Source organism: Camelus bactrianus, chromosome 13, assembly GCF_048773025.1.
Source record: "Camelus bactrianus isolate YW-2024 breed Bactrian camel chromosome 13, ASM4877302v1, whole genome shotgun sequence".
Taxonomy (NCBI): Eukaryota; Metazoa; Chordata; class Mammalia; order Artiodactyla; family Camelidae; genus Camelus; species Camelus bactrianus.
Genome location: NC_133551.1, coordinates 62616918 through 62639805, shown reverse-complemented (window position 1 = coordinate 62639805; position 22888 = coordinate 62616918). Strand labels below are relative to the sequence as shown.

Here is a 22888-nt window from a genome sequence, read left to right as displayed (position 1 = left end):
TATATATACATACATACATACACCCACTGAACTCTGCTCTTTGTTCAAATAAAATCATATGTAAAGCCCAGTGTAAAACAGATTACCCCCCCTCAAAAAAAAAGACAAACAGAGCTGCTCCTTTTGAAGGAGACAGAGGGTGGGGAGAGACCCAAAGGCCCCTCCGGCCCCTGTGAGAGCTCCCAAAACAGTCCAGAACACACAGATCTAGTTCAGTGGCCTCCACGCCCCGCCCTCACAGCCCCTACTCACATCCCTACAAGTAAACGGCCCAAGAGGCCTTGCCAGATTCCCACATCTGGATGGTAGCCCACCTGGGACTAAAATCTTAAGTTTCTTGCCTCTGTTCCCAGGTCCTTTTTGCCACACCCTCCTACTCTGTTAAACTAAAATCATTGATTTTTCAGGAAAAAACATGTTAGGATTCAAAGATTCTTAAAATTGTGTTTTTGTTTATTTCTTTGTTTTAATAGAACTCAGAGTCGCTGTGGACATTGCAGTTTTCACAGATGTGCTTCAAGCTGTGTTCTGGGGGGCGGCCTCCAGGTGGAGCTGAGCCTCCAGTTGCCTTCACTCTGCTTCTATCTGTTGTGCACAACGGTCTTAGAATAGGATTTCACTGGTGCTAAGGAGTCCTTGGCTAAAACGGCAAGTTGAAAAACTGCTGCAAATAACCTAAAGATAAAGCATTGTTTTAATACAGAAGAGAAAGTACAATAATAAAGGTTTAAGTAATTTACCTCATAAAAATAGACTGACTTAAAAGTTAAATTCAACAATAAATGTATCATCACCAAGAAACATGCTAGAATAGATCTGAGGAGTGAGAAGTAACCCACTCTGCCTTCATTGAACGCATCAAAATATACTTCTAATCTAGAAGGAAAAAAGATTTAAATTCTTAAGCTTATAGGAAAGATCACAAATCTTGCCAAACTTCCCCTTGTCTTGAGGCACAGAAGGTATAAATATGAGTAATTTGTAGATTAGGCATTTAAATCGAGTGTCTCAAAATTTGTTATTTGGGAAATGTTTGTGGTCTGAAATATTTGGAAAAGTTAAACAGTTTCTATGTTGCAATGCTTCTAGGAACTTTTAAATTTGCACATTCTGAATCTCCAAGAGGATATGCTGTATTTATCAAGTTTAATAAACTATGGAACCCTTTTTACCCAGAAATGTTTCATTGCACTGGTACTCGAAGAATATTTAGAGAAACATTCTACTAAAATCCTGACTTTAGCCGTAATCAGTTAAAGGATAGGTTTGCAAATTAAAATGTCTTTATTAATTTCTCTAAGCAAGAGTATTTTTAGATTGGGGCATCAGAAAGAGCCTGCCTGGTTTAATGAATGGGAAAACCAAGTTAATGAAACTATTGGAATCTCTAAGAAGGTACAGCAAAGTTGCCAAATATAGTAATTACTTAGAAAAATAGGTAGTGTTTCCTTCCACTATCAATGGCCAAACTGTAAGCAATAAGGTACCATTCATAATTGCAACAAAACATCTGTGGAAGCAAACCTTCAAACTCTAATAAGAATATGGGTAATTATCATAAGTATATGCTCTTAAATGGGGTAACAATATTTTAAGAATGTCAGATTTTCTGCCCATTAATCTATAAATTTAATGAAATCTCTGTCAAAATGCCAGCCATATTTTTTATGATAAACTCATTAAACTTATTCTAAAACTTTTTTGGGAGAATAAAGAAACAAATAGTTAAGATGACCTTAAAAAGAAAAAAGTTGAAGACATGCCCTACCAAGTATGAAGACAACCTACAAAGTCAAATGACATCAGAGCAAGAAAAGGCAAATAAACTAAAGAAAAATAATAGAGACAACCCATGTCTATGTAAGAATTTAATATACAATAAAGTGCCCTCATAAATAAATGGAGAAAGGCTTAGATTGTCTAGTAGATAGTTGGGGAAACTGGCTTAGCATGTGTAGGCAAATAAAGATTGGTTCCCCATCCAACACCACATACACAGGTGGACTCCAGAGGAATTTAAGACCTAACTATAGAATGTAAAACTATAAATGTAACAGAACAAATCGTAGGAGAATGTCATTGCGACCCAGAGACGGGGCAAGACTTCATGAAACTTTAAAAGCATAGCTGTCGTGTAAGTATAATTTGATCACATTGAAATGAATGATTTGGGTTCCATGAAGACTGCCATCGACAGTGTTGACCGTAGGGAACAGATTTGCAGTCCTAACATGGGATAACTATAATACGCAAGGAAATTTTGGAAATCAAAAAGAAAAGCAGCCCAATAGGAGAACGGGCTAAAGGATACAAGCAGCAATTGACAGAAAAGGAAAAAGTGAGCCTGTGAAGAGACACTCTAGTCCGGTAATCAGGTAAGCGTAGATTAAAACAAGATGCCACTTTACACTGTTGGAGTCTCAAAAATGTAACAAGCAAATAAAGCTAAGTCTAGCCAGAGGGTGGGGATGTAAGAAATCTGATAGAACACTGGTGGGAATGTAGACTGGTTGAGTTATTCTGAAGAACTATTTCCCAAGAGCATCCCAAAGACATTCTCATACAGGTCCATAAGGAGGCATCTTGAGAATGTTCATTGTGCCATTATTTGTGGAGGCAAGCTGGTGTCCCCAGCTGGGAAGTTGGCACTGTGGAGAACTATAGCGCAAGAGGGTAACCATATACACAACAGCAGGGATGGGTCTTAAAAACAGAGCTGAAAGACAAAAAGTGAGAATCAGTAAGGTGTATAGAATAGTTGCATGACGTGAATTAAAATGCAAAGATGGTGATCACTGCGCAAGAATATATACAAATAAAAGATACACATTAAACACATAGGTACATATGTAAGAGGCACCTTGAACGGGTTAATGATGATGATGTGCCGTGAACTGAGAAGTCTGATTTACTAGTAGACTTTACATAACCTTTATATAGACTTTAAGAAGCTACTAATACACACCTCAGTCTCTTTCCTCCCTTGATTCTACATTAAGTTTAGTTATGGTATTTTTCTTTATTATTGCTCTAGAAGAAAATAGTTTGCTGTGATTTTGTTTAGGTGAAATAGAGATTTTATTGGAGATACTTGTGCCTTGTAGGATAAATATTTCAAAAAAGTATCAGGTACTGCCTGTTCTCTCGTTGGATGTGTGTATATAAATGCTTCCCCCAAGTAAGTGACATAGATTCTTTACTAACCCATACTCTCATATGGATAGAAAAAATATACCCACCATTCATGGTTCTCTGAGCTACAAATAAGCAATGGCACGTGGTTTGACTCTAGACTTACCATTTCCTCTTGCTTCAAAGAAGTAATCAAATTATTTCTTGGCCTGGTGCTGTCTTTCTTCAGTGTGTTTTGAATAATTGAGATTTTGAATGGAGAATTATACAATCTTCTGTCCTGAGAGATCTTACCAGGCCTCTTGGCCCCAGGAGAGTTATTAGACCAAAACTGATTTCTCAGAGGTTGCCTGCATGAGTCCTGTGAATAAAAGGTCTTTTATGGGCCAAATTTACAAGTCTTCTATTACTTATTTCCTTTATAACTTTAATCATCTCTGAGACTATTTATTAGAAATTTCTAACAGCTGTTGGAAAGTCTAGAATAGAGAGTTATCTCTTTTGCAAATGAGAAGCAGCCCTTGGGCACTGATTTACCAGCGCCCCTGCAAATTCTAGATGAATTAGTGAGTTCCATTGTGAAAGACACAGCTGTCCTCCAACTCAGTTCCAGTCTCCAACTTCCCTTAACTATCCACACAGGAATGGAGTACCTTAAAAATGTGTTTCCCTGAAGAGAGGTTTACTAATTGTTCATGCTGGAGAAAATTAAACTGCAGGTTTAATAAAGCTCCATTACAGAGTATATTAGTTATCTATTACTGCATAATAAATCAGCATAAAATTTAACAGCTTAAAACAACAAAACATTTACTATCTCACAGTTTCTGAGAGTCAGGAGTCTGGGGGTATCTTAAGGTGACGGCTCAGGGTCTCTCAGAAGGTTACATCAAGGAGTCAGCATGGCTGCAGTCACCTGAAGGGACTAGGGGACCCGCCTCTGAGCTCACTCACATGGCTGTTGGCAGGAGGCTTCAGTTCCTCACCACAGGGTCTCCCCATAAGTCTGCTCACAGGGCTTAGGGCTGGCTTTTCCCAGAGTGAATGCTCAGAGAGAGAGCCCAAGGTGGAGACTTTTTATAACCTAATCTCAGAAGTGACATGCCATCACTTCTGCCATATGCTGCTGGTCACGCAGACCAACACTGGTAAGGTGTGGGAGGAGAGAGAGGTGCTCGTGCAGTCCTGAGAGGGGAACGTATAGCTCTGCACGCCAAGAGGAGGAGTCGAAAAGGTACAGGGTTAGAACTCTCCCTTCAGCTCTCAGCTCTCCGTACCTCTGCGTCTCTTTGGTCACTTCATCCCCTCTTACTGCAAAAAGGACTTTTCCCTCAGAATAGAGACCACAGCAGCCAACCACTCAAGCAGAAGACAAACTTTCTAGAATTCCAACCTAGGGGAGGATTCTGATCAGCCCATCCCTGTGGCCAAGTCCTTTACCCCAGAAAGGGAAACAGAAGAGGGGCAGACGAAAACACCATGGAAGCACTTCAATATACTGATGAATTTCATAAAGCCTAGAAAGTGAGAGCATTTTACTGAATGGTGAATCCGTCAGATTTTAGCAATTGAACAGATAAGCATTGTTCGTTTTTTATCTGGTCTTCATTTTTCACCATCCAACTTTGATTCCAGGTGAGATACGAGGAGTAAATTTTAAGTGAGTCTTATAAACATACCCAAAATAACGTGTGCTATGGAGGTTTCTGACACAGACCTTCCATGATAAGTTACCACAGAATCTCTTGGGATTTTGACGTCAAGTGACAGCACCAATGTCACAATCTTCCATGTTCCACTGAGACATGTACCGTACAATCAGAACCCATAAAGAACGTCATTTTATCCCTGCTCTAACCTTTTGAGAGAGTGAGTCACTTTATATTACGATTTCATGTATTGCCCCTATGGACATATTTAAAGATCCAGAGAAGGAAACATCACAGCTTGTTTTTATTTAGATTTTCTGACTGTGTAAAGTGTTACTCACACTGTATCCTTCCAGTCTTTTTTTCTTACTGTAAATTTTTATTCACAAGTTTGCAAAACTATTACCAGTATCTATTTCCAGAACATTTTCATCACCTTTAAAGAAACCCTGCATCTGTATAGTCACTACCCGGAGTCACACCCATTCTTTCCTCCCCCGAGCCCTTGGCAACCTCTAATTTACTTTCTGTCTTACAGGTTTGCCTAGTCTGGACATTTCTTATAAATGGAATCTTACAATATGTGGCCTTTTGTATCTGGCTTGTTTCATTTAGCATATTTTTAAGGTTTATCCGTGTCACAGCATGAATTCTTCATTCTTGTTTGTAGCTGAAAATATTCCACTGAAAGTATAGAGCACATTTGGTGTATCCACTTGCCAACTGATGGATTTAAGATGTTCCCACTTTTGGGCTGTTATCTCTAACGCTCTCATGAACATCGCGTACAAGTTTCTGTGGGGACATATGTTCTTAGTTCTCTTGGGCATATATCTCGGAGGGGATTGCTGGGTCATGTGGTAACTCTGTTTACCACATGTGAGCAACTGCCAGACTGTTCTCCAAGGCAGTTGCACCACTCTACATTCATACCAGGAGTGTATGAGCGTTCCAGTTTCTCTGCATCCTCACCAATTTGCATTGTTAGCTTTTTGATTTTATCAGTGTTAGTGGTGTCTCATTGTGGTTTGTTTTTGTGTTTGGGGGAGGTAATTAGGTTTATTTACTTATTTAATTTAATGGAGGTGCTGGGGATTGAACCCAGGACCTCGTGTCTGCTAAGCAAGCACTCTACCACTGAGCTATACCTTTCCCCACCTCACTGTGGTTTTGATTGGCCTTTCCCTCATGAATAATGATGTCAAGCACCTTCTCCTGTACTTACCCTGAGCTAATTAGAGAAACGTCTATTCAGCTCTGTAATGGGTTGGTTGAATAGTTTCCCCCTAAAATTCATGTCTACCTGGAACTTGTGTATGTAACCTAATTTGAAAATAGGGTCTTTGCAGACATAATTAAGTTAAAGTAAGGTCATACTGGATTAGAGTGGCCCTGAGTCCAATCTGACTGGTGTTCTTACAAGAGGGAAATTTAGACTTGGACACACACAAAGAGAATGCCATGTGGAGACAGGAAAAGAGATTGGAATGATGTTCTGTAAGCCAAGCAATGCCAAGGATTGCCAGCAATCACCAGAAGCTAGGAGACACATTGATTTAAGACTTCTAAAGCCTCTAGAAATGTGAAAGAATGCAGTTCTGTTGTTTTAAGCCACCCAGTTCGTGGTAATTTGTTACAGCCACCCTAGGAAACTAATACAAGCTCCTTTGCCCATTTTTAAATTGGGTTGTTTGTCTTTTTATTCACAACTTCATCTTATAACCAGAACATGCTGCATAGGACTTAATTCTTTCCCTGCAGTTATATTTTTTAACAAGAGTCTGATTTATATCACTAGCTTTAAAAGCAAATTTTTGTATTTTGGTTTTAAAAGACTACATTTGTACGTATTTCTTTATGTTTATTTTTTTCCCACTTGTCCTTCTATCCTAACAATGACTTTACGCATGTGTTCTTTTATTTGTGGGGAAAAGTTACACAATTTGTAAGGAAACATGAGTGAGAAGAGAGAAAGTCTGAATGTGGCTGAGCTCCTTTGAGTAAATGCCTTCCTCTGTTCTTGGCTCTCATTCATTCATTCATCCATTCATTCATTTATACAACAAGAATCTATTTTATGTCTCCTCAATAGATGACAAAAGCATCAATTTTTGCCCTTGAGTGTGTATTCCAGTGGGGGAAACCAGACATATAAACAGATATTTCACCGTTATTCACAGAGTTAGTTACTGCTGTAGACTGAACACTTGTGTCCCTTCAAGATTCATATGTTAAAATTCTACCCACCAACTCTACAGTATTAGGAGGTGGGGCCTTTGGGAGGGAATTTGGTCATGAGGGTGGACCCCTCATGAATGGGATTAGTGCCCTTATAGAAGAGACCCCCAGAGAGCTTCCCAATCTCTTCCACCATATGAGGGTACAGCAAAAAGATGGCTTGTCTATGAACTACAAAGCTGGTTTTCACCAAACACCAAAGATTTATGGAGTCTGCACAGGTTAAAAGTCTTGCCAATTTGAGTCTTCCTTCAGGGAAAGCAGGTTATTTAACCATTATATACATTTGGGTCATAAAACAAAACATGTAGTTGAGAAGTAAAAATAAAAACCAATCATACTAAAAGAATTTTCACTGGAGGGAACTCTTAAAATGTGGCTTTCATGTAACTGGTTTAGGAGAGGAAAACTGTCCTCACATATAGTGCAAATATCACAGTGGGTGATAAACATTCAGAAAACACATGTGACCTGGCAGAACAGGGAGAGTTTGGATAAAGAAGCATAAAAGAAAAGCATACTAATATTTTTAAAACATAGTATCAACAACTTTCATGTGACCTTGATCATGTGCCTTTGCCTGTCTCAGTTTCCTGATGTGTAAAATGGAGAGGCAGCATCTGCCCTGTTGTTAGACTCAAGTGAGGTGATGAGGTGCATGTGCAGAAATTTTATAAATTGCAAAGTGCTGCACATATATAGGGAATTATTATATTACATCCAGACACTAACTCCTCCAAGACATAGGACATAGCAATCTTGTGTCTCTCACAGTGCCTAATTCAGTTCCTTGTCCCTTGTGCAATCTCAGTATGTGCTTACGTAAACGAATTCACACATGGCTGAGTTAACGTGTGTCCCAGAAAAAGTGACTTCCACTCATAAAAAAAGTTTAGCAAAGGCAACTCTGTACATCAGGAGGAACTTTCTAGAAGCAGTACGCTAGTTTCCCAGATGACAACTATCTACAGAAAATGTGTTTTTAAAATTTTATTTATTTTTTAATATATGGTTGATTTATAATGTTTCAGGTACAGCAAATTGATTCAATTATATATATATATATTTGAAGTATATACTGAAATACACATATATAGAAATATATTCTTTTTCAGATTCTTTCCCATTATAGGTCATTACAAGACATTGAACATAGTTCCCTGCACTATACAATAGGTCCTTCTTGTTTATCTATTTCATATATAGTAGTGTGTATCTGTTAATCTCAGATCCCTAATTTATCCCTTCCCTCTCCTTTCCCCTTTGGTAATCATAATTTTTTTTTCTATGTCTGTGAGTCTATTTCTGTTTTGTTGTTTTGTAAATAAGTTCCTTTGTATCATTTTTTTTTTAGATTCCACATATAAGTGATACCACATGATATTTGTCCTCCTCTGACTTATTTCACTTAATATGATAATCTCTAGGTCCATCCATGTTGCTGCAAATGGCATTATTTTACTCTTTTTCATGCTGGTATGCTGAGTAGTATTACATTTGTGTGTGTGTATGTATGTATATATCACATCTTTATCCATTCATCTGCCAAGGGACATTTAGGTTACAATTGTCTTGGCTATTGTAAGTAGTGCTGCTCTGAACATTGGGGTGCATGCATGTTTTTGAATTGAGAGTTTTCATCTTTTCCAGGTATATGCCGAGGAGTGAGATTGCTGGATCATATGGTAACTCTACAGAAACTGGGTCTTATTTTTAGCACTGTAGTCATATATAACTGTAAAGACGTGTCTGTATTAATTAAACAAACAAACTTAAACTAGCTTTAATACTGAATATTTTCCCAGATCACATGAACCTGAAATTCATTCGGCTTAGTTTCTACTATATTTCTGAGAATTTACATAAGCACTTAATTTTCTTTAAGCCAATTAAATAAAGTTTTTTACAAATTAATTTTGGCAACAAAGGTTGAAAATATCACATCTACAAGACACACATCAACAGAGCAAACAGAGAACCCATAGCTCCTGTTCCAAAATTTCAGCCATGAATCAGGTACAATAATAGAAACCCCACAAGTTACAAAAGAGGTTGGATTCAAATTGGGTTTCTGGCAGACGGAACAAATCAAGGTCATTTGTTCAGACGGCTGAAACTTTTTCTACTAATATTTGTGGAGAAGACAGTTAAGATTAGCATTCGTCCCTGAGAAGTCAAGTTCCAAATGACTTTTACCCCCTTTTGATTTTTTTTTCTTTTGATAAATTACCTTCTTGAATTTTGCATTTTTAAAGAGATGGCCTAGAAAAGAGTTCCTGGGGAAGACCAGGTAGAATATTTACATCTCAAAGGCACCGGGAGAGAATTGCAAGGTCCTAGGCTTTGATCCATGGTGAGTTTATTTTTTAGATGGTGTGATGAATGAGGACATGGAAGTGCATGATCCATTGAGGGCTCCTGTTTGTCAGAGGTGTCAGGTTTAGGTGTTTAGGTTAAGGGTTTTTTGGTTTGTTGTTTGCAGGCTGGCTGGCTTGCTTGCTTGGGTGTTTTGCCTGTGGATGTCCAGTGGCCCTGATGCAGGAAAACGGATGTGGGGCGTGAGGAGGGCCATGTCCCAGGTCTCAGCTGAGCCCCTGGGACATGCCCCACCAGGAGTGGGTCCTTGGCTTCATGCAGGAAGGAATTCAGGTGCAAGCCACAGTTGAGTAAAGGTAAATTTATTTAGAGAGATACATACTGCATAGAGTGTAAGGCAAGAGAAAGGCAACGAAAGAGGTGTGGGAAATGGGTGCTCAGGTAAAAGTAAAAGTAGGTACACACTCCATAGACAGAGTGTGGGCCATTTCCAAAGAGGAAGGAGTGAAAAAAGCCACAAGGCATGGTGGTGTCAGTTTTTATGGTCTCAGTAGCTTCACAGGCCTACAGGTGGGACCATTCCAACTGCCCTGGGGAAGGGGCTCAAATTACCAGGATCTGGGCCACTGCCCATTCTTTGGCCTTTTGCGGTTAGCCCTGGGACTGTCATGGTGCCTGAGGGCATGTTATTTATCACGATGTTACAATGAACATATAATGAAGCTCAAGGTCTACTAGAAGTCAAACCTCTTAATCCTCAAGGCCAACCAGGAGGTGAATCTTCCACCATTTTGGTGTTAAATTGCTGTCATTCCTTGAGTGTCTGTGCCCTGCCCCCTTCCATCCTGTCTCAGCCCTGCTCCTGCTGGAAGAAGAGGCTTTTGCACATTTGCCAAATTTCAGCTGGGCTTTGGGCACATCTGTTTGGGTCTCCATTCTATTCCACGGGTGGAGTCTCTGCTTCCACCAACATCAATATCTCCTACAAGCCTCTTAAGATAAATGGGGAAGATTTGGGGAGTGGAAAAAAAAATGATGGGCTTTGAATTGTTACTGGAGTCATACTTCTGGTCCGGAAAAGACTAGATTTGTAAAACAAAGAATTGGGTGGCAACCTAAATGATATCGAAGGACTGACACAACCATCCACCTATGTTTTTCTTTCCCTCTGGGTACATTTAGTTCCTAGCTTAAACATTGTAGACTCTGAGAAATTTTCTGGACCCATCCAGGCAGAGCTAGATGATATGCTGTCTGGTTCTCAAAGCCTCCCTTGACTCTCCCTGGAAGTCTAGGTTAGGTCTCCTCCCATTTAACGGTGCTGGAGGCCTCTCCCACCAGGCTGTGAGCTCCACTGGGACAGGAATCATGTTCCTCTCATTCATCACCACATTCCCATGGTGCTTGGTACACCAGCATCACTTGAAATCAGCAAGTGCTGTTGAATTGGGTTTTACTTACCTGCTCAAAATTCTGTAGTCAGGACTATGTCTCTATACTCAGTGCCTATACTGTGCTTCATATCAGTCAGCTCTGGATGATGGATGGATGGATGTGCAACAGGAAAGAAGAGGGCAGGGCACAGCCCTTCAACAAATGACACAACAGTGAGCACCAAGATGGTGGAAGATTCAACTCCCAGTAGACTTTGAGGCCCAAGATGGCGGGAGATTTGACTTCCAGCAGACACTGAGCTTCATTATACGCTCATTGTAATATATTAATATGTAAATGACACTCCCATAGGCACCATGACAGTTCCAAGGCTGACCATAAAAGGTCAAAAAGTGGGCGGTGGCCCAATTTCTGAGATGTGAACTTAGCAAAAAATCCTCATGAGAGAGAAGGGATGAATTGGGCTGTGAGGAAAGATTAAGCCTCAGGTAAGTAGAGATAAAGAGGAAAGATTCTGTAGAAAAGAAGAAGACCTAAGCAAAGGAGCCGTAAAGAGCAGAGTCCCTGAATTGGTCTGGCCTGGACTTTGCACAATAAAGAAACAAGGCTGGGGTCAAAGTTGGATTTGTGGAGGATTTGAACTTTGCCCTGAGGGTTGATATGGTATTCAGGAAGGGAGGAAGTAAAGGAAAATTGTGTAATGTGGGGCGGGAGGACAGTTGGTCTGGCAGCAGTGGGTGGGATACCTGTAGCCAGGAGCAGTCAAGCCCAGGAAGGAGACTTCTGACAGAGTCCAGGTAGTGAGGATCTCTGCAAGAGATGCCAGGACCCAGGTTTTGGAGTCAGACAGACCTTGGTTCAGATGCTGATTCACCACTGTGCAATTTAGGGCAAACTCCTAATCCCAAACTGTATAATCCTCAGTTTCTTCATCTATAAAATGGGAATAATAAAAATAATACAGTAAGGGTTAGTGATGACACTTGTAAATCACCTAGCAGTGTTCTGGTATCTAATATGCTCTAAATAAATAAATAATAACATTATGAATATTTGGTGGCTGACCTGGTGGGAGAAGAAAATCAGACCAATTTCTTTTTTTATTCCCAAGTTCCCAATTTATCCCTCCCGTACTTTCCCCTTTCCATAAGTTTGTTTTCTATGTCTGTGAGTCTGTTTATTTGTTCTGTAAAAAAGTTCATTTTTATCATTTTTTTAGATGCCACATATAAGTGACATCATATGATATTTGTCTTTCTCTGTCTGACTTACTTCACTTACTGTGATAATCTCTAGGTTCATCCATGTTACTGCAAATGGTATTATTTCATTCTTTTTTATAGCTGAGTAATATTCCATTGTGTATATATATGTATATACCACATCTTCTTTATCCATGCATCTATTGATGGACATTTAGGTTGTTTCCATGTCTTGGCTATTGTAAATAGTGCTGCTGTGAACATTGGTGTGCATGTATCTTTTCAAATTAGAGTTTTCTCCAGATATATACCCAGGAGTGGGATTGCTGGATCATATGGTAGCTCTGTTTTTAGTTTCTAAAGGAACCTCCAAAAAAACAAAAAAAAAAACAAAAACAAAAAACAAAAATGTAAAGGAACCACCATACTGTCCTCCAGACAGTGGCTGCACCAAATTACATTCCCACCAACAGTGCAGGAAGGTTCTCTTTTCTTCACACCCTCTCCAGCATTTATCATTTGTAGACTTTTTGATGATGGCCATTCTGACCAGTGTGAGGTGATACCTCATTGTAGTTTTGATTTGCATTTCTCTAACAATTAGCGATGTTGAGCATATTTTCATGTGCCTATTGGCCATCTGTGTGTCTTATTTGGAGAAGTGTCTGTTTAAGTCTTCTGCCAATTTTTTGATTGGTTGTTTGCCTTTTTTTGATATTGAGCTGTATACATTGTTTGCATATTTTAGAAATTAAGCCCTGTTAGTCACATCGTTTGCAAATATTTTCTCCCATTCCATAATTTGTCTCAGACCAACTTCTTTACACACAGAGGATTACTCTCTCTACCTCTTAAGTCTGAAGAAAAAAACCTTTCCTTGAAGGTTTTATATTTCCTTACAGTACAAAAGCACTAAAGATAACCACTGGGAAAATATTGTCTTTGGTCAAAATCTAACCAAAGAGCCACCAAGTTTTACAGAAGAGAAGCAAAACTTTGAAGAACTATGTTCTTCCCAAGGGCACTTCTAACAGCAGTGACCTCAAAATGCCATTCCATGATCAGTTGTGTAAAAAGAGCTCAAAGGATGCTTTGTTTCCTGAACAATCTGCATCCTTGATTTACAGGCATCCCTCAATTGCTGTTATTCATTCCTGATAATATTGCCCCACAACAGCTCCCATGCTAGGCTATAGTATAATCACAACATTTTGTGTTCCAATCATTATGGGTTTAATTATTAATGATTATAATTAATTTGACATTTGTACCTGTGATTTTTTAAAGCATTTTCACATTCATTATCTCCTTTGGGCTTCGCAGTAACCCGGAAGGTTAGCTAGGCATGTATGATTACTATTTAATAGACAAAAACACAGTTGTTGAGAGAAAAAGAAACTCAAGGTAAGTGCCTGAGGAAGGCAAGAAGGAAAAGCAGGAAATGATGTGGATCTTGAGAAGAGGTGAGCACACAGGATAAAGAGGAGGAAGGAATGGCTCCAGGCTTGGAGGAAATGGGACACAGGAAGACAAAGTCATGTGTGGGGCAACATCAACCCTTCTAATGGGCTCATCTCAGAGACAGCAGTCAGCTTTGAAACAGAGCCTGCCTAGGGCATTTGGAGAAAGTTCACAGAGGAGATGGTATATAAGCAGAAAGGGAAGATTTTAATACGTATCTTAAGAGATGTGGTATACAAAAAATAAGTACAGAAAATAATAATTTAAATAAAAATAAAGCATTTAAATTACATATTATATAACATATATTGCATTATATAAAATATACATTGTATAATCATAGAATATAGTATTATGATGCTTAATTATGTGATTTATTATCTATAATAGATTATGGGTGTATCTTTATATATAATTTTGTGCCCTCCAAAGCACATTCTTTTCATGCATGTATTGAACATCACTAAAAATTATCAAGTATGAGGCCACAAGGAAATTTTCAATAGATTACAAAAAGCAGAAAACTCATTGTCTTCATTTGTTCAGGTTGCTGTAACAAAATAGATAGACTGGATGGCTTGTAAACAACAGAAATTTTTTTCTCACAGTTCTGGAGGCTGAGAAGTCCAAGATCAAGTCACCAGCAGATTCAGTGTATGGTGAGAGGCCACTTCATGATTCATAGACTTCTATCTTTTCACTGTGTCCTCATATGATGGGAGGGGCAGGGGATCTCTCTGGGCTGTTATTCATACAGGCACTAATTCCATTCATGAGGGCTCCACCCTCATGACTTAATCACCTCCCAAAGCCTCCACCTCCAAATGCTATCACTTTAGGGATTAGATTTCAACATATGAATTTGTGGGGGTGAGGGGGACACAAATATTCAGTCTGTAGCACCCATATGCCACATTAACCATAATGTAATAAAATTTGAAATTAGCCACAAGGACATAGAAAAACACATCTAACTACTTGGGAATATAAAACTACCCTTCTAATCCCAGTTCTTTTGTTAAAGAGGGAAACAAAACTGTTTTTGGAAATGAACAGTTTCCCTAGTAAGACCTGTGGGATGTGGCCATGTTAGTATTCAGAGGAAAATGCATAGTAGCTTTAAGTCCATTTACTAGAAAACAAAAAGATCTAAGTGTAACTAACACATTCAACCCAAGAAGCTGGGGGAAAAAAGAACAACAAAATGAACCAGAGCTTACCAGAGAAGCAGGATTTTGACAAAGTGGAGTTGGAAGGAATGGCTATCAAGACAGAGGAAACAAAAGCCTAAAGATGGAAAAGTGTTCAACATTTGAGGGAAGAAGAGTAGTTGTTTGAAGGGTTGGGTATTAATAGGTAAATAGCAGGAGACAATGCTGGAGAGAAGAGCTAAGGCCAAACTAAGGCAGGCCTGAATGCTGACCTAATGACTTTGTTCTTGATCCTGAAAGCAGTGGTGAACTGGATGTTGGAAGGTTGTTCCTTCAGCAGTGTGCTAAATGCTTTTGGAATTACTTTGATCTTGTGCCATGGCCTCTGAATTCGACTATCATAAGCTCTTCTGTGTTTTACATCTGACAGCAAAGGGCACTGTCTTAAAAACAAATTTTTGTACACTTCCTGTTTGACCAATGTTATATTTGGGGTGCTGCCACCGGTTTCTCAAAGCTGGCTGCTTCCCTGGGATCCCAGCAGCTGTCCTGTTGGATGATCATTCACTACCTGCCCCAATTTGTGAAATTATTTTTCTCTGGAACAGGCTCTAGTTTCACTGGTCATAGGTTTTTACACCTGAGACCTGTGTAGGAAAGAGGCAGTTGAAAGCCCAGGTTCTAATCTGGACTCCTCCTGGCTCCCCAGGTGACCATAAGCATGTCCCTTTCTCATCTGTGAAGTGGGGAGAGCTGGACTAGACGACACAGTCTAAGGAGACACCTAGAAGAATGACTGGCTCCCCTTAAACTCAGCCTGAGGGTATTTAATGGGAGTTCAGGTAAGGGATGGAGGAGAAGCATGCTGGAGGATTTGCGTGCTTAAAATTTTGAAAAACATTGGGATTCAGAGTTAAATTGCTGTGCTTCAAGTCTTGCCTTCATGACATCTTGGCCACATCGTTTTGTGGCCCCTCCTTCCACCTTCCTGCAGGCTGGACTATCTCCCTTACGTGAGGGCTAAGAACCTGTGTGATTTCTCAGTGATGGCCAGGCTGTTGATCGTTCCAAATTCAATTTCTGTTATGGACTGAATTGTGTATCTTCCCCCGTCCCTCAAATTTATATGTTGTAAGTCCTAACCTCTAGTAAATCAGAATATGATTGTATTTGGAGATAGGGCCTTTAAAGATGCCACGTCAGCCCTGGGAGGGAAAGAGGTACTGAGCCACACGTGGTGACACTGTGCCTGGGAGAGGAGAGATCTCAGGCCCAGGTACAGCCCCTGGGCAAGTCACCCCCTCTCTATGGTCAGATGTGGCTTTCTACCCTGGTCACACATTAGCATCACCTGAGTGCTTATAAAAACACAATGTAAATATCTGGCCCCACCCCCAGAGACTCTGGTTCTAGGGACTCTCCAGTGTGACCTTGACTTCTGCAGTTTTTCAGAGCACCCGAGCGATTTCGGGGCACAGCCAGATCCCTGGGCTAGAGGATGTCCGAGCTCCCTTCCAGCCCCAGGCCATGATTCAAGCTGACTTGGGTTCTCCATCCCTGGATCACCACATTCACTGAGCCTTTAGGATCTCTGTAAATGCTTTCATTTAACAAAATGTTCATTTACAATATCATAGTTACTCTTTATGTTTTGACAGCCCATTACTGTTTGAGGAAGTAATTCTACGAGCATCAGCTCATTCAATCCTCATCATAACCCTTTGGGGTGGGCAGTGGGCAAATACCACTGTTCCACCTCCCTTTTATTTTTCTGCAGAGCACCTATCACTTTCTGACATGCCATGTCATGGGCATATTTATTTTTATTGATTCCCCCTCACGTCAGAAAGTAAGCATCATCAGGACAGGGGTTGTCTCTTTTGTCCATTGCTAGCACACAGCAAGCACTCAGTAAATATTGTTTGAATGAATGAATCATGGAAGAGTAAAGCCCAGAGAGGTTAGGAGATCTATCTGAGGTCATACAGCAAGTAAACAGAGGAGCTTCTGTGCATGTGTGTTCTTTCTGCTCTGCTCTGGGTTTCCTAGGGTGACTGTAACACTAGGGTGGACCCAGGAGGTATCAGGGCAGACAGAATCCAGTGGCGGAGTTAGCTGCAAACGCGCTGCCTGTTGCCAGGAAATGGTCCCAGAATCCTAGATAAAAGCACAATCTCCTTGCCAAGGTGAGGAAGGGCAGCTTCTGCTGGTGGCCAAAGGGCTTAACTTGATTTACAGCCTCTCAGTCGTTTTTCCCTTGTTATCCAGTGAAACTGAATCCTGGGGTTCCTCAAAATGTAGCATAAAAATGAGAAAGCTACCTGGTAATGACCTGGGCTGGCTTTTTAAAGGGTCAGTCATGAAAATCAAACTTACCACGGAGCTGGAAAAGGCCTCAGAAACCAAACAGTTCAATCTGCCATTTTACAGATGACAAAACAGAGGTCCAGAGAGACCAGGTGACTTGCTGGGGGTTACAAAAGCTGACTCAGCTTTGGTCGCTCTCTTCTTTCTTCACCTTCCATCACCCAGATGCCCAAAGCTGAAACGGGAATTAACCTGAATGCAGGACAGCAGCTCAGAGGAAGGGGTGCCTGCCTCCTCTGGATCACATCTGGGTACTTCGTTTATCTGGGGAACTCACACGAGAAATTGCACCGTGTGCTCTGCAGATAATTGAGAACCATGGCTTCTGGAATGAAATAATGCCATTTACAGCAACATGGATGGACCTAGAGATTATCATATTAAGTGAAATAAGTCAGACAAAAAAAGACAAATATATCACTTATATGTGGAATCTTAAAAAAATGATACAAATTTTATTTACAAACCAAAAATAGACTCACGGACATAGAAAGCAAACTATGGTTGCCAAAGTGTAAAGGGCAGGGAAGGGATGAATTGTGTTTGGGATTCACAGATACACGTTGCTATATGTAAAACAGATAAACAGCAAGGCCCTACTCTATAGCACAGGGAACTATATTCCATTTCTTGTAATAACATATAATGAAAAAGAATCTGAAAAAATATGTATGTATGTACATGTATAACTGAATTGCTCTGCTATACACCTGAAACTAATATTGTAAATTAACTACACTTCAATTAAAAAAAAAAAAAAAGAACCATGGCTTCTATGTCTTTTGGCTTTTGCTGTTCCCTCCACCCCTTGGCTGAGAGGCAAGAAATTGATTTCAAAATCAATTGGCCTAGGTATGTTTGCTTCCTCGTTTTTGTGTGTGCTGGATGAATCAGTGCTGACTTGGATGTCTCTGGATTCATAATTTCCTGTGCTTCGTCTCCCCCTGAAATTGCATTCTAGTCCTACCTGACATTTGTCAGGTTTCCCCAGCAACCATCTCAAAAGCCATAAACAGCAGATTAAGGCTTCGAGGGCAGAAGTAAGAGACTGCAGAGTCTCAGGCAGAAGATAAAAATCCAGGGGCTCCAAGGCTGGTTCGCAGCAACACCCTCTGCTAACAAGAAAGGGAAAGCTAGCTCAGAGCATTTGGTTATTTTCCATGTGGAAAGAGCAGGTTTGGGGGCTATTTTTAAATCTCCAAGTGCCTACGGATCCATATGGTACATCTGAAACAGGGGTGGTTTGTTGGGTAATTTTATAAGCCATTTTCATTGACTTATAAAACTGTTTTACATAAATATTATCTCTACAGAAAATCACCACACTTTATTTACATTCCGCCAAATTTGCATCAAATCTTAATCAGTATACGGACACACATTTTATATAACTGTCAGAGTCTGCATGTGCCGTTTCATTTTATATTAATACACTCTTTTGCGACAACATACTCTTGTGTCTCCTCTACTCTCAATACCCTGCTTACTCCTGACACTTCTGGTCACCAAATGTGTGTGTTTGGGGGAAGAGGTTCTCACACCAAGTAATTCTGAGACACCAGCTGGGTGTCCTACAATTTGACTCAATTCTGACACTATCTACCTGGAGTTGGCATCAGATCCCGCAGGTTAAGGGCTCAGTCCTACAAGACTGGCCCTCACTCCAGATGCCAATCAAAGGTCCAGGTGATCACCTGTGCTTCTAATGACCTGGTACAAATCAGAGGTTCCCATGACCCGCATCTGCTCAAGCCACTCACAGAACTTGGGAAAACAGTTTACTTACTAGATTACTGGCTTATTACAAAGGCTATTAAAGGAAATGAATCAACAGCCAGATAAAGAGATACATAGGATAAGGTCCAGAAGGGTCCTGACCACAAAAGCTTCTGCCTCTGTGGACTTTGGGGTCTGCCACCCTCCCAGCCGCATGGACAAATTCTTATTAACCAACTGGGAAACTTTCTGAAGTCTGTCCTTTCGGTTTTTTTATGGAAGCTTCATTATATAGGCACAACAGATTAAATCTTGGTCATTGGTGATTAATTCAACCTCCAGCCCCGTCCCCTCCCTGGATGTGTGGCGGGGAAAGTAGAAATGAAAGTTCCAACCCTCTGATCACTTGGCTGTTCTGGCAACTGTCTCCCATTCTTAGGTTATCCAGAGGCTGTCCAAAAATCACCTCATTAATGTACATACAAGTGTAGTTGAAAGGACTTGTGAATCACAGCAGATACTCATTTCACCTTTATGACTCTGAAGCTATTTTAGGAACTGAGAATAAAAACCAAATATTATAAGGAAAGATGCCCCTATTGCTCTGATCACTTAGGAATTATAGGGTTTAGGGAGCTGTGAGCCAGAAAGCTTGGATGAAGACTAAAATATATATTTCTTACTATAAAGCACAATGTCATGTACACACGTCTCCTAGTTGGAAACACCTAGGTCTGCTGCCTCTGTTATAAAGCAAGATTGGCTTGGCCAACCTCTATCACTTGGAATTGTGATCATTTCTCATTTTTACATGCAGAACATCACTTGATAATCCTTTTGCCTGGAGTGGCACCTTAGATGACCTGTCCCTGGTTTGCCCAAGGAATAACTCAAGGCCAGTGGGTCAGGGAGGTTCTGGACTGGGAGCTAGGGGACCTCTGCCTTTACCTGGACACGTTTCCCCGCTTCCCTGGGCTCACTGCAGGTGTAAGATCCAGGGGAGACCTGAAGGTTTCTGAGTTGTATCCAGCTCAGTAGAAGGAGGGTCAGTGATTCTGGTCATGGAAGCTTCTGCTGTTCAGGACATGAATTGACTCATCAGTAACCAAACCACCACATGGCTTTCATTGAACTTTCCTCTCCATCAGTAATTCCTCTCTGCCTGTCCTCCAGAATATATGCCAAATCTGCCCACTTCCACAGCCACCCCCTGTTCCACACCACCTGTCAGCCGAGGGGGGCTGACATGGGGTTCCAGAAGGTGAGCAGCCCAAAAGAAAAAATGTACGAGGAGTTGCCATACTGCCAGACAGACTTCAGCAGGAGACATCATGAGGTTAACAACACTTTATTCTATTGCCACAGGGAGGAGCGTGCGCCTATGATGCGCCTGTCCTGCTTTTTATCTTTTCTCTGCCAGCACATGTGCAATGTGAATTTCTTTGTTCATTAGGCTTACAGAATATCTCTAGCACATGCGTACTTCTATTTTCTTTGTTCTAAATCTTATATAATTGACACATGTGTACGGCAATTATTTACTGCATACTACAAACATGCTCTGATTGTGGCCTTGGGTCCCACGGCCTTAACTCATTGCAAGGCCAGCTCACACCACCCTTCTACTTGGGCTCCCTTGATCCCTTCTTCTCAGCCAGCCAGATGGTCTACTGAAAACATAGGTCAGGCCACTTTCTTCCTTAAACTCTCCTGTGGCTTTCCAGAGTTCCTGGAATGAAATCTCCTCACTTTGACATGTAAGGTCTCATAGGATCTGACCTCTGCCTGCCTCTGACCTCATCCTGTCCGCTCTGCCATCCACCCCAACTCCAGTCAACCACACTGGCTTTATGGGCTTTCCCTCCATCTGGAATGCTCCCCAGCCCCAGTCCCTCCTGCACCTGCCTGTTTGTCCTTCAGATATCAGGTCACTTGCCTTCTCCCAGCAGACGGTCCTTACTCTCCCCTCCCTTTCTGAAGAAGCCCCAGTCCTCCCACTGATAATGATCAAAGACAGATGTTATTTCCTTCAGAAAACTTTTCACAGACTGTCTTTCTCTCTGTTAGCATTTTTTGTGCTTATGTATCAGCTGTCCCCATGGGCCCATGGGAAGGTGAGTTCTACAGGGTGGGGCAGGGCCCCCACTGACTCTGCCCTACCCTGCAGAGTGCCTGGCCTATGGTGAACATTCAGGAGGACTTAATGAATAAATAAACTGACACATGAAGGTTACCTAGAGCCTTTTTATGCTTCTGCCTTGCTGGGCTTGGCTTGTGTGTCTGACCCTGGTCAACTCCTTTGGGGGAGGCTGGTGAGAGGAAGAATTGTTACCAAAATGAAGGCAGGCTTGCTTACCTGACACTAGCAAAGCCAATCTACTGACACCAGAAAGTACACTGTTTATTGCAGGGCATCAGGCAAGGAGAATGGCAGCTAGGACTCAAAAGGCCTGAACTTCCTTGGCCTTCGGGCAAGGAGTTACTTTTTAAAGTAACATTAGCAATAGGGTCGCAGGGTACTAATCAGCTCAGGGACATTCTTCTGATTGTCTGGTGGTGAGGTGACTGAGAGTTGTTTTTCAAATCTCAATCATCAGCCTCCGTTTCCAACCAGTGTGGGCTCTACATGCTTGTGGTCGGCATGTAATCACCATGCTCCTCCAGGTTGGGGGGTGGTCTAGTTTCTGCAGAACAACTCAAGGACAAGTGTCTGCTTGTTATCTATATCCTTTCAGGAAGAACTAGGAGTCCTGTGACCCTATTTTCTAATCATTAACTACTTGAGTCTGTTCTTTAGAACTCAGGAGAGGCCCAACAAGAAGCGGGGGATGGTACATGGAGGGGCTTGTGCCTAGGAAGGCCCTGCAGGGTCCTGCTGGGTTTCAGAGTTTCATTCCCAAATCCCTCATGGTAGGTGTATGCAAAGTCATTCTGACATGGCTAGAGTCCTGTGGCTTGGCTTGATTGGTCTGGGAGAAAGCAGAAGGTTGACAGAAGGCTGAAGACCACTGAATCCCTCAGAGGGGGACCTACCCAGGGATGCCAAGGTCCCCTTTGTGTCAGCATGTCCACCACCATCCCCAGCCCCCATATATTTTAATATATATAAAGTATATATTTTAATATATTTCAATATTAAGCATATTTAATAAATACATAGTATTTATTATTATAAATAATAATTCTTCCACTTATCTAGCATTTTATAAGCATTATCTCATTTTTAATTCTCACAACTCTATTGAGATAAGTATATTATCTTCATCCAATCGAAAGAAACTGAGTCTCAGAGAAGTTAAAAAAAATGCCCCTATCTTGCAATCAGTAAGCAACGGAGTCAGGATTGGAACTCGAGACCATCTGACTGCAGAGCCCTTGACCCCACACACAACCCAGCAAGAGCTTCTGGAAGCGTCTCGAAGTGGTCTCGTAGATCTCAGGTCTCAGGACCAGAGCAATCTCTCCCCTGGCTCCCTCTGCCTGCTGCCTTCCTTCACAGCCCCTGTTTGGTGGACATATTTGCCTCTCCCACCAGAAGTCAAGGATTGTGTCTCAAGTTTTTGGTAAAGAAATAGAATTACAGAATTACACTTGTTTGTATTATTATTATTGTTGGAGTATAACTGATGTATAATATTATGTTACAGGTGTACAATATAGTGTTTCACAGAATTTCACTTCTTAAACAATTCTTGCCAATAAACACCACCTGAGTTTCCTTGGAAAACACTGCGGACTCATCCTCAGCCAACTTGGGAGGAAGTTATCAAGGCTTTGACAGCATCTCATAGGCACCCAGTTTGGGCAAAGCAACAGCCCCACACCAAACACTTTCTAGAAGTAATTTGAAACAGAATGAGGAAACCCGGTCTGTCACTCACCTGCTGTTGTGACTTTGGGCAACTCATCTCTTCTTCTGGGGCCTCGGTTTCCCTGTTTGTGAACAGAGATGGGTTGGGATTCCCATAAGATCTCTTCCCTCTTTAACTATTGACTGAGGGCCCACTGTGTATCAGGGAGAGAGTGCTGGGCTGCAGGCATCTGGCCTTAAACCAGTCTGGTGCAAGAGATGGTCGGATTTTACTGGCCGGAGTTTCTGACACTTGCCAGCCCTCAAACCGCCTGGGTTAACGTTTCTGTGATTGTCTAGACCCCAACCTCCTCCCTCCAGTCACTCTTTAAAGACACACACACACACACACCCGCTGCAGCTCACACCTAGCCTGGTGTATTTGTAAGGCCCCTTCTCCCCTTCTGCTCT

General features: G+C 41.2%; 1 long non-coding RNA gene across 5 annotated transcripts; it reads right to left on the bottom strand.

Annotated features, from left to right (window-relative positions):
• Positions 1–432: 432 nt before the first annotated feature.
• Positions 433–22734, bottom strand: LOC141579628 (uncharacterized). Of its 5 annotated transcripts, none has more exons than XR_012511386.1 (6): positions 22509–22734; positions 19576–19701; positions 16921–17086; positions 11477–11663; positions 3299–9551; positions 433–675 (listed from the first exon to the last, which is right to left on the bottom strand). It is a non-coding gene; the product is annotated as an uncharacterized LOC141579628 (long non-coding RNA). The 5 variants fall into 5 exon arrangements; XR_012511387.1 differs by having other exon boundaries at positions 3299–3493; XR_012511390.1 differs by having other exon boundaries at positions 19576–19698.
• Positions 22735–22888: the final 154 nt, after the last annotated feature.